Source organism: Pseudophryne corroboree, chromosome 5, assembly GCF_028390025.1.
Source record: "Pseudophryne corroboree isolate aPseCor3 chromosome 5, aPseCor3.hap2, whole genome shotgun sequence".
Lineage (NCBI taxonomy): Eukaryota > Metazoa > Chordata > Amphibia > Anura > Myobatrachidae > Pseudophryne > Pseudophryne corroboree.
Genome location: NC_086448.1, coordinates 416,078,035 through 416,090,482, shown reverse-complemented (window position 1 = coordinate 416,090,482; position 12,448 = coordinate 416,078,035). Strand labels below are relative to the sequence as shown.

At 54.0% G+C, this 12,448-nt stretch overlaps 1 pseudogene; it reads left to right on the top strand.

The window, feature by feature from the left end:
- Positions 1-1,140: 1,140 nt before the first annotated feature.
- On the top strand, positions 1,141-1,259 carry LOC134930570 (5S ribosomal RNA; annotated as a pseudogene).
- The last annotated feature ends 11,189 nt before the right edge of the window (positions 1,260-12,448 follow it).

Sequence of the window (12,448 nt, the reverse complement as noted above, 5' to 3'; positions counted from 1 at the left end):
CGCCTGCGCCCGTCCGTGTTTAGAGACTGCACAGCTTTGGTTCCAGACGCCCACATCAGCCCGCTGGCTTGTGCACGTTCACCGGGCGGCCACGTACCGTCCTCTACGGACGGCGCCACACTGCTTTGTGGCCAATCTACTGTATCCTACTCTTGGACTTACTGCCTTTGGAATTAGGACTTTTCTCACCGGCTAATAACTGCCACAGACTGATCGCGGCAGGAGATGTCCACACCCGCCCGTGTTCTGCACTTCTCAAGCACGGCCGCCAGATTTACTCCTCTCACCGATGGTGACTCAATTTAACAGGACTCAGGATATTTCTTCTGTTAATCACCACTGGTAATATCAGTATTTCCTTACCATCTTTTTCCCACATTCTTAATCTATCCAGCTCACTGTGACAGGATTTTCTCATATTTCATCATTATTTGTGTAGCTTTTGTCAGCTCATGCAATATTATTACTCTTTTATATATGCCTATGTACCTATCACCACTTAATTATTAAGAAAAATATGTGCTCTGTGTGCAGCTATCTGTTTAATTAATGTTTGATTATATTCACCTATTCAGACATTTATTTATATTGTCCTTATGCAATCTCAGCCTCTGAGTGGCAGTCTGTGCATTTGTTACAATGTTTATTACTATCAGCTACATGCTACATAAGTATCATTATTGTTGAAACCTCCCAGCACAGAATACTATAGGCTTAAAGTCAGCTTTATTTAATTGCTACACTGTTATTTTTTTTCCAATTTTGGGCATATATCATTGTTTTCCACTTGCTGGACTTCTGTATCTGGCTTCAGAACCAACTGCCCCAGATAATATCAGATATTAACTTATCCAGCTCATCTAAGAATGTCATTATATTTTGCTTGATTATAGCGGCCGATAAACTGTTATTTCCAAATCAGATCTGATATAGTTTCTCTATATAGCATTATAGAGCATACTTTTCTTTCATGTGTTTCAGTCTTTTCTATCTTTCATGGACTCTCACCACTGATTCAGGGTTCGCCCCTGTCTATCATTGGCAGCAGATCTATCTTATCTCTGATACTCTTTGGATACTATGTAATTCGTGAACTCTCATCAGTGATTCCAGAAGCATTGGATCATCATTCATTTTCGTCTCTACTATCATACCACACTGGTAACGCCCAAAACCGTCCGATCTTGGAAGCTAATCTGTGTAGGGCTGGGTCAGTACTCAAGTGGGCGACCCTTGAGGAATACTCAGTTTAGTAGAGAAAAGACTGGCCTATTACGCTCAGAGTCTAACACTGACAGCAGATTCACTCTGCCATCTCATTTCTTACTTTTCCCTTTCTTTCCCTATGACAGCTGGGTACATTACGCCATCAGGCATCTTTACCATACTAATATTGGGCTAGTGCATTTAATTGTCTTATCTGTCACTTAAACTGGTTGGGTTAATCCCCCATAAAGACTTTGGACACCGGCAGCCGGAATTTATCATGCTAGAATTAGCATCCAATTATTATTGATTATATTATAGTACTGCACTATTCTATCTAGTATCAGCAAACTTACTGCTACTAAGTTCACTTGTTTGATTACTATTTTGATGCCATTGACCACTGAACACATTTTATTGTTGTAATACTAATAAAAGTTCATTTTTAGATCAATTTTCCATATATTAATTCAAGTTAAGAGTGCGCCCACAAAATAGTCTCTTTTTTATCCTTCTGTTGTCTCAAGTTGCCATTGACTCAGGGTGCACCACCAAATCAAAAAAATAAGATTTTACTCACCGGTAAATCTATTTCTCGTAGTCCGTAGTGGATGCTGGGAACTCCGTAAGGACCATGGGGAATAGCGGCTCCGCAGGAGACTGGGCACAACTAAAGAAAGCTTTAGGACTACCTGGTGTGCACTGGCTCCTCCCTCTATGACCCTCCTCCAGACCTCAGTTAGGATACTGTGCCCGGAAGAGCTGACACAATAAGGAAAAGGATTCGGAATCCCGGGTAAGACTCATACCAGCCACACCAATCACACCGTATAACTCGTGATATTATACCCAGTTAACAGTATGAAATATATCTGAACCTCACTAACAGATGGCTCATAACAATAACCCTTTAGTTAGGCAATAACTATATACAAGTATTGCAGACAATCCGCACTTGGGACGGGCGCCCAGCATCCACTACGGACTACGAGAAATAGATTTACCGGTGAGTAAAACCTTATTTTCTCTGACGTCCTAGTGGATGCTGGGAACTCCGTAAGGACCATGGGGATTATACCAAAGCTCCCAAACGGGCGGGAGAGTGCGGTTGACTCTGCAGCACCGAAAGAGCAAACTCACGGTCCTCCTCAGCCAGGGTATCAAACTTGTAGACTTTTGCAAAAATGTTTGAACCCGACCAAGTAACAGCTCGGCAAAGTTGTAAAGCCGAGACCCCTCGGGCAGCCGCCCAAGAAGAGCCCACTTTCCTCGTGGAATGGGCTTTTACAGATTTAGGGTGCGGCAGTCCAGCCGCAGAATGTGCAAGTTGAATCGTGCTACAGATCCAGCGAGCAATAGTCTGCTTAGAAGCAGGAGCACCCAGCTTGTTGGGTGCATACAGGATAAATAGCGAGTCAGTTTTCCTGACTCCAGATGTCCTGGAAACATATATTTTCAGGGCACTGACTACGTCCAGTAACTTGGAGTCCTCCAAGTCCCACGCAGCCGCAGGCACCACAATAGGTTGGTTCACATGAAAAGCTGATACCACCTTAGGAAGGAATTGGGAACGAGTCCTCAATTTCGCCCTATCCATATTAAAATCAGATAAGGGCTTTTGCATGACAAAACCGCCAATTCTGATACACGCCTGGCCGACGCCAAGGCCAACCGCATGACCACTTTCCACGTGAGGTATTTTAGCTCTACGGATTTAAGTAGCTCAACCCAATGCGACTTCAGGAAATCCAACACCACGTTGAGATCCCACGGTACCACTAGAGGCACAAACGGGGGCTGAATATGCAGCACTCCCTTAACAAAAGTCTGAACTTCAGGCAGTGAAGCCAGTTCTTTTTGGAAGAAAATGTACAGATGTGAGAGGGCAATGTCGGGGCGTATAGGGCCTGCTGCCGTGCAGGTGTAGGCGTACCACTTACCGGACGCCGCACGCTCTCACTCGCAGGTGCCGGAACTCTCGACAGTCCTGGAAACGCTTCTGGACAACCCGGGCACCAACAACCTAAGAGGAAGAAGACCGTTGAATACCGTTCCCCCAACCGTGGACCGCAATACCCTATGTGGCTGAGGGAAATGCGCCTTCGGGCTAGGTGGGGGTCATCACCGGCGTCCGCCTCAGAGCCCGAATTTCACCTATCGGCACTTTCGCACCAGGTGGAAATTCCGCCTTGCACAGCCGTGCAAGGCTCACCGTTGCCCTGAAGGAAGGGAGATAGAAAGAAACACAACCAAACACTCAGACCGTGGTTACTCACCGTCTTACACTCCGGTACTCCGATCTTCTCCAGTACAGGTCCCTGTAAGGAGGAAAAAGAAAGAAACAGCCGTGCAGGGCCTAACTAGACCTAGTGTCACACCTTATACTAACTATAACGGCAGAGCCCTCAAACTAGCTCTGTGGGTGTGGTGCGACATAACTATGCACAAACATTATAACAGCAATTCGCCCTGCACGGTAACAACACACATCGGAATAGAACATAACACGGTGCTATCCTTTGAAATACCTACCCGCCGGATAAAGGGGGTGAGTACCGCACGGCCTACCCACCTCCTGCGCCTTCCCTTGTACGGGCCTCAGGCCTACCTACCCAAATAACTCAGAGTGGTCCGGGCCTGGTGCCCGGTGCCCCCTTATTCACCTCGGGGACTTATCCCCTGGGCCTAGTGCCCCCTATCTGTACCCAGGCCGGAGGCCTGACTTCACCCACGAGCCTAGTACCCAGGGTCACCTTGATGTACCTCTGATGGCAACACACACTTGGGCCTAATGCCCCCTAACGATCCCACAGGCCTATTGCCTGATTGTACCACCCGGGCCTAGTGCCCGCCTACGGTGTGGAAGGGGGTGATTCGGGCCTAACGCCCGAACCCCCGGAGGATAGTGGTCGGGTCTGGGCCTTCGGGCCACGGGCCGAGGGGAACCCCGACTGCGCGTGGCCTCGGCCCAGACACACCGACTTGCTTGCCCCACGGGCCGGGAGGGCCCGACTAAATACCCACAGGCCGGGAGGGCCTGAACGTGCCCACGGGCCTAGCGCCCGAACACCTGGTGGTCTAGGGAGGAGAGATCATAAGAGGGTGGTACAGGCCCAAGGCCTCTTACCAGTACCGGTGGGAGAGGCTGTGGAGGGGAGCTTCGTTAGCTCTTTTGCTTCCCGCTCTACACAGCACTCTCCGCCGATCTCCAGTTGCTGCTGGGCCGCCGCCGCCTCCGTCCCGTCTTCTGGCGTCGTCTTCTGCCTCTTCCGGCGCCGCTTCCTTCGTCGCCGCTGGCCTCCTGGCGTCGTCGTCGGGAGCTCTTCTCCGCTCCGTCTCCGGCTCACTAATGACCTCCGCCGCCGCCCAGCACCTGATATAAGGCGCCGAGAGGAGGCGGGGCCATGACGCGACGGACTCCCATTGGTCCGCCGCGGCGACTCCTCATTGGGCGCCGGGCCGCGAGCAGCGATTGGCTCGCGTCCGGCGCCCTTTTCAAATCCGGCGCCGCTGATTGGAGGAACTTGGATCCCTTCAGATCCTCGTTCCTCCGGACTCCGGCGCGCTGCCGCCCGCCGCCTCACATTTCCCCCCCGTTTGTCCTTTGTAGTCCCGACAAAGGTAGACTGAGACCAAATATACTCCGGGTCCGCATACCGGGGACCAGGCACACCGCGGTTGGAGCGCTGAGATCGCCGAGGCAAAGGAGATAACCCAGGCCGGGGGGGCCCAGCATCCAGGAGGCTATTGTCATGAGACGGAACCACTGGGATCCACCAATCTTCATCCGGGTCAGTCCCTCCGGGCAAGGATGCCAATACAGTGTCATCCCCAGGCAACGAAGCCGTGTTCACACCGGGGGCACCTTCAACTTCCACGTCTTCGGGGAACCTACAAGGACGCAGCATATCCCGGTGAAGGGTTCTCAACCGACCCGATCCATCTGTTGCTCAACCGACCCGATCCATCTGTTGCTTCGCGTCATGCGGACCAGCACCCGCTGTCCCACGTCAAAAGGCTCTGCTCCTCGAGTCCTATGGGGCGTATGAGCGTGGTGGGCTATCCTCTTCCGAGTCACTTCGTGAGCCACTTTTAACCGCTGCTGGTGTTCGGTGACCCAATCGGTTGGCCGCAACCCTCCTTCCTCCCGAAACTCGGTCAAGTGCAAATCCTGTGCTTCCCGCCCTGGACGACCAAACATCAAAAAGAAGGGGGAGTATCCAGTGGTGCTGTGGACCCGGTTGTTATAGGCCCATACCAGCTCGGCCACATACTCGGGCCACCTCCGTCTTTTGGTGTCCTCCAAGACCCGCAACATTTGGAGCAAAGTCCGATTGAAACGTTCGCAGGCACCATTTCCCTGAGGATGATACGGCGTAGTGCGGGACTTCTGCATCCCGTAGAGTCGACAAAGCTGTTCCATCAACTTCCCCTGGAAGCAAGCCCCTTGATCGGAATGAATCCTCTCAGGGCACCCAAACTGCCGGACAAAATGCTCAACAATGGCTTTGGTTGCGGACTCCGCCGTCTGATCCCTGGTGGGGACCACTACCGTGAACTTAGTGAAATGATCAGTCATGACCAGGGCATATTGATGGCCACTAACGGACTCCCCAATCAGAACGTAATCAATCATCAACAACTCCAGGGGACGACTCGTCTGAACGGTATGTACTGGCGCATGCTGTTCGTTCGGTTTGACCACCCCGCACCTCCGACATTCCCTGCACACCTTCTCCACCAATGTCCATAGCTATGGGGCGAAAAACTGGCGCTGTATCCACTGAAAGGTCTTTGCTACCCCTAAATGGGCTCTGCCATCGTGCGCCTCCATCACCAGTGCCTGGAGGGATACTTCCGGCACCACAATCTGTTCCACCCTCCTGAGTTCGTGTCGGAGATACAGCTGTCGACGCAGCGTTCCGTCGCGGACGAGTAATCGGTCCCAACTCCGCAGGACCTTCCGGCAGTAGGGGGTCAGCCGACTCCTCTCCCATTGGCTAGGCCAATGTTCCTTCTGCTTCCATCGCCGAATGACGCTCAACCCTGGGTCACTCTGCTGTAGAGAAGCCCACTCTAGTTCAGTATTCTGGAGCAGGGCAGCGCATTCGAGCACTCGTGACCCTTCCAGTGTACCTGGACACTCAATCCTGGTCAAGTCTGGGACCTCCGTATCCTCGTCCTCACTGTACCTCGAAGTCGGGGGCATTGACACAGGGTGTCGCGACAGCGCATCCGCATTCCCGTTACTCTTCCCTGGGCGATAGTGTATTTTATAGTTGAACTTTGCCAACCGGGCTACCCAACGCTGCTCCAGGGCGCCCAGTTTCGCAGTCTCCAGATAGGCCAGGGGGTTGTTATCCGTGTATATTTCCACATGGGTAGCGGTCAGGTACTCGGCGAACTTCTCAGTCACGGCCCAGACCACAGCCAACAACTCCAACTTGAAGGAACTGTAGTTGTCCGGGTTCCGCTCAGTTTCCCTCAAACTCCGACTCCCATAGGCGATCACTCGTTCTCGGCCATCCTGTATTTGGGAGAGAACGGCTCCCAATCCCTGTAGGCTGCCATCGGTATAGAGCAGGAATGGCTTCTCGAAATCCGCATATCCCAGCACCGGAGCCTCCGTGAGCATCTCTTTCAGGCGCCGAAATGCCGTCTCCTGTGCCTCACCCCAGGCCACTACCTGCGTTTTCTTAGTAGTGGGTAACCCTCGCAGCAGGGCATGCAAGGGTTCCGCGATTTTTGCGAAGTCCTTGATAAACCGCCGATAGTATCCAACCAACCCCAGAAACGCGCGCAGTTCGGTGGTAGTAGTGGGTGTCTCCCAGTCCTGGACTGCTGAAATCTTGCTCGGCGTCGGGCAGACTCCTTCTCGGGACACCACATGTCCCAGGTATTCCAAACTTGGTTGCAAAAGATGACACTTGCGGGGCTTGAGCTTGAGCCCATATTTCTCCAGGCGCTGCAACACCACATCCAGGCGCGCCAAATGTTCCTCCAGAGTGGGGGCGAATACTATGATATCGTCCAGGTATATCAGCAGGGCTTCGAAGTTCAAATCTCCCAGACACCTTTCCATCATCCGTTGGAACGTAGCCGGGGCATTGGTGAGCCCGAAGGGCATGCGCAGGAATTCAAACAGTCCCATAGGAGTTGTGAAGGCGGTCTTCTCTTGATCAGATGGGCTAACCGCCACCTGCCAATACCCACTGGCCAAGTCCAGCGTGGAGAAATACCGAGCATTCCCCAGGGCCGCCAAAGATTCCTCTATCCTGGGCAACGGGTAAGCATCTCTCACGGTACTGCTATTCAACCGCCAATAATCCACGCAGAACCGAATGGAACCATCCTTCTTCAGCACCAACACGATGGGCGCAGCCCATGGACTTTTGCTCTCCCGAATGACCTGATTATCCAACATCTGCTGCAACATTTTCTTGACCTCCTGGTAGAGTTTGGGTGGGATGGGGTGATATCTCTCACGGATTGGAGGGCTCTCTCCAGTGCGTATCTCATGTTTCACATCTTCCGTATATCCGAAATCCTCTTCATAACGGGAGAACGCCTTCCGTCGTTCCCACAGCATCTGCTCCAACTTCAGCACCATGCTGGGGCTACATTCGTCCAGGCAGACATCCATCTGCTCCCTAATAGTCCGACCGCACCAATCCGTACTGGGTTCTTCCTCCTTATCCAGGCTCACCGCCATGGACCAGGACCCTGGTTCGTCCGCATGCAGCAAGACCTGCCGCCCCCCGGACACCCCGTCCCTGGTGACAGCCGTTATGTTGGCAATTGTTGCTCCCGCCGGAATTTTTTTTCTTTCGTCCAGAAGATTGCACAGCCGTACCAACACCCGGCCGTCCCTCACTATTGCCAGGGTTCGGGCCAGGATGACCCCCGAGTCCATTCCGAAGTATCCATTGGGTTCCACCATGACCTCTAACTCCTCCAGATGTTGGTGAGTCCGCACCTCGAGGGGGAGGACCATCTCCTGGCGGGGAGGTAACTCGATCTGTTGCCGACCACCGGTCCGAATCGCTCCCAGGGACTCCTCTCGATGTTCAGCTTCACATATTCTCCCTACCTGCTGAAATGCCTGTTGTACCGGCCGCTGAACACCCATCTCCTTCCAGTATTGCGGACCCTTCTCCCGAAACAAAAGCTGATTGAGATCCTGGAGGACGTTCATGCCCACAATCACGGGCCCGTGACTCAAGCCCAATCTCCCCATGACCAGTATTCCTTTCTTACCCAACGCCTGTCCGCAGATCGAGATCTCCATCCACACAACTCCGACAACCGGAATAGGAAGATTGTTGGCCGCCGTGAGGGTGACCCAGCTTTCCAACATGGAATCCTTCAAATGAGAATAATGTTCCAGGAAACAAACCTCCGACATGGTGGTGACCTGCGAGCCAGTATCCAGCAGGCATTTCTGCTCCTTTCCCCCAAGACACCCAATCACAACGGGACACTCCCCCACTATGTCGGCGGAATCCACTATAGTGGTTTCTCCCCCGACCACCTCCCCCGCGGGTGGTCCCGCTACCGCGAGGGACTCTAGTTTAACGAAGGACCCTGCCCAGGCTCGTTACAGTCCCGGGCAATATGTCCAAACCGATTGCAGCGGTAACAACGGGGACCCCTACCTTCCCTGGGGCGGGCGCCTCCTACATGGAGCCGTGATTCCTTGGGCAGCCGATGCGGTGCCCGATCCTCGGACCCCTCCGGACCTCTCTGCCTGTGCACCTCATCCCGCAACTGGGAGATTTCTGCCTTCATTTCCAGAGTGACTTTGGCGAATGCCGCCTTCAGATCTTGGACACAGGCTTCCATGGGACTGGGTTCTCGGCTGGTCACCGCGGACACCGGTGCCAACCATTGTGGGGCCATGGCGTAAGGTCCGAAATTAGCATTACGGTCTCTAGCGACCGCCTCCACTTGGACCTGACGGAAGGTCATTGTCTTATCGCTGGCGATTTTATCCAACAGAATCTGTCGGATGGGGATACTCCGGAGGCCCAACGCAAACTGGTCCCTCAGCATCAGGCTGGGGTTGACCAAGGACCCCAGACCTTCCGGATCACGCCGTGTAATTTCGCTCAGCATGTCCTGCAGCGCGTTAGCAAATTGGGGTATGGATTCGTCCTCCCTCTGAAACCGATTGAACAGTTGCTGACGCAAGGTTCCTGCCGACGCAGTGTTCCCATAGGTACCCTCGAGGATCGAGAGTACCTCGTCCAACGTCTTACGTTCCTCTTCCGGAACAAGGATCACCGATCGCCAGGCATCTCCATCCAGCGTATTCAAGGCCAAGTGTAGCTGCATTTCTGGAGGCACCCCATACAGCTGGATGATCCCCTCCAGTCTTTTCTTCCAGTCTGCCAACGGCATGTTCTGACCATCATACCGAGGGGTATGTGTCAAGGCCGGTCCAAAATTGAATCTCCTCTCTACTCCCGGAGGGGCGTCGTTTCCCGCCCACGGAGGAGCGACGTTCTCTGCGTTCGACATCCTGCCGACTACGCCAAATGTGAGAGGGCAACGTCGGGGCGTATAGGGCCTGCTGCCGTGCAGGTGTAGGCGTACCACTTACCGGACGCCGCACGCTCTCACTCGCAGGTGCCGGAAATCTCGACAGTCCTGGAAACGCTTCTGGACGACCCGGGCACCAACGACCTAAGAGGAAGAAGACCGTTGAATACCGTTCCCCCAACCGTGGACCGCAATACCCTATGTGGCTGAGGGAAATGCGCCTTCGGGCTAGGTGGGGGTCATCACCGGCGTCCGCCTCAGAGCCCGAATTTCACCTATCGGCACTTTCGCACCAGGTGGAAATTCCGCCTTGCACAGCCGTGCAAGGCTCACCGTTGCCCTGAAGGAAGGGAGATAGAAAGAAACACAACCAAACACTCAGACCGTGGTTACTCACCGTCTTACACTCCGGTACTCCGATCTTCTCCAGTACAGGTCCCTGTAAGGAGGCAAAAGAAAGAAACAGCCGTGCAGGGCCTAACTAGACCTAGTGTCACACCTTATACTAACTATAACGGCAGAGCCCTCAAACTAGCTCTGTGGGTGTGGTGCGACATAACTATGCACAAACATTATAACAGCAATTCGCCATGCACGGTAACAACACACATCGGAATAGAACATAACACGGTGCTATCCTTTGAAATACCTACCCGCCGGATAAAGGGGGTGAGTACCGCACGGCCTACCCACCTCCTGCGCCTTCCCTTGTACGGGCCTCAGGCCTACCTACCCAAATAACTCAGAGTGGTCCGGGCCTGGTGCCCGGTGCCACCTTATTCACCTCGGGGACTTATCCCCTGGGCCTAGTGCCCCCTAACTGTACCCAGGCCGGAGGCCTGACTTCACCCACGAGCCTAGTACCCAGGGTCACCTTGATGTACCTCTGATGGCAACACACACTTGGGCCTAATGCCCCCTAACGATCCCACAGGCCTATTGCCTGATTGTACCCCCCGGGCCTAGTGCCCGCCTACGGTGTGGAAGGGGGTGATTCGGACCTAACGCCCGAACCCCCGGAGGATAGTGGTCGGGTCTGGGCCTTCAGGCCACGGGCCGAGGGGAACCCCGACGGCGCGTGGCCTCGGCCCAGACACACCGACTTGCTTGCCCCACGGGCCGGGAGGGCCCGACTAAATACCCACAGGCCGGGAGGGCCTGAACGTGCCCACGGGCCTAGCGCCCGAACACCTGGTGGTCTAGGGAGGAGAGATCATAAGAGGGTGGTACAGGCCCAAGGCCTCTTACCAGTACCGGTGGGAGAGGCTGTGGAGGGGAGCTTCGTTAGCTCTTTTGCTTCCCGCTCTACACAGCACTCTCCGCTGATCTCCAGTTGCTGCTGGGCCGCCGCCACCTCCGTCCCGTCTTCTGGCGTCGTCTTCTGCCTCTTCCGGCGCCGCTTCCTTCGTCGCCGCTGGCCTCCTGGCGTCGTCGTCGGGAGCTCTTCTCCGCTCCGTCTCCGGCTCACTAATGACCTCCGCCGCCGCCCAGCGCCTGATATAAGGCGCCGGGAGGAGGCGGGGCCATGACGCGACGGACTCCCATTGGTCCGCCGCGGCGACTCCTCATTGGGCGCCGGGCCGCGAGCAGCGATTGGCTCGCGTCCGGCGCTCTTTTCAAATCCGGCGCCGCTGATTGGAGGAACTTGGATCCCTTCGGATCCTCGTTCCTCCGGACTCCGGCGCGCTGCCGCCCGCCGCCTCACACAGAGCCGAAATCTGGACCTTAACGTAACCCAATTTTAGGCCCGTAGTCACTCCTGACTGTAGGAAGTGCAGAAATCAACCCAGTTGAAATTCCTCCGTTGGGGCCTTCCTGGCCTCACACCAAGCAACATATTTTTGCCATATGCGGTGATAATATTTTGCGATCACATCTTTCCTAGCCTTAATCAGCGTAGGAATGACTTCCTCCGGAATGCCTTTTTCCTTTAGGATCTGGTGTTCAACCGCCATGCCGTCAAACACAGCCGTGGTAAGTCTTGGAACAGGCAGGGCCCCTGCTGCAGCAGGTCCTGTCTGAGCGGCAGAGGCCATGGGTCCTCTGAGATCATTTCTTGAATTTCTGGGTACCAAGCTCTTCTTGGCCAATCCGGAACCACGAGTATTGTTCTTACTCCTCTCCTTCTTAGTATTCTCAATACCTTGGGTATGAGAGGCAAAGGAAGGAACACCTACACCGACTGGTACACCCACGGTGTTTACCAGAGCGTCCACAGCTATCGCCTGAGGGTCCCTTGACCTGGCGCAATATCTTTTTAGCTTTATGTTGAGGCGGGACGCCATCATGTCCACCTGTGGGAGGTCTCTGACTAGAGATGACAACTCCTTGGCCTTCTCCTCCGGGAGAAACCCTTTTTCCTGTTCTGTGTCCAGAACCATACCCAGGAACAGTAGACGCGTCATAGGAACCAGCTGCGATTTTGGACTATTCAGAATCCAGCCGTGCTGTTGTAGCACTTCCCGAGATAGTGCTACTCTGACGAACAACTGCTCCCTGGACCGCGCCTTTATAAGGAGATCGTCCAAGTACGGGATAATTATAACTCCCTTTTTTCGAAGGAGCCTCATCATTTCGGCCATTACCTTGGTAAATACCCTCGGTGCCTGGGACAGACCAACGGCAACGTCTGGAATTGGTAATGACAGTCCTGTACCACAATTTTGAGGTACTCCTGGTGAGGAGGGTAAATGTGGACATG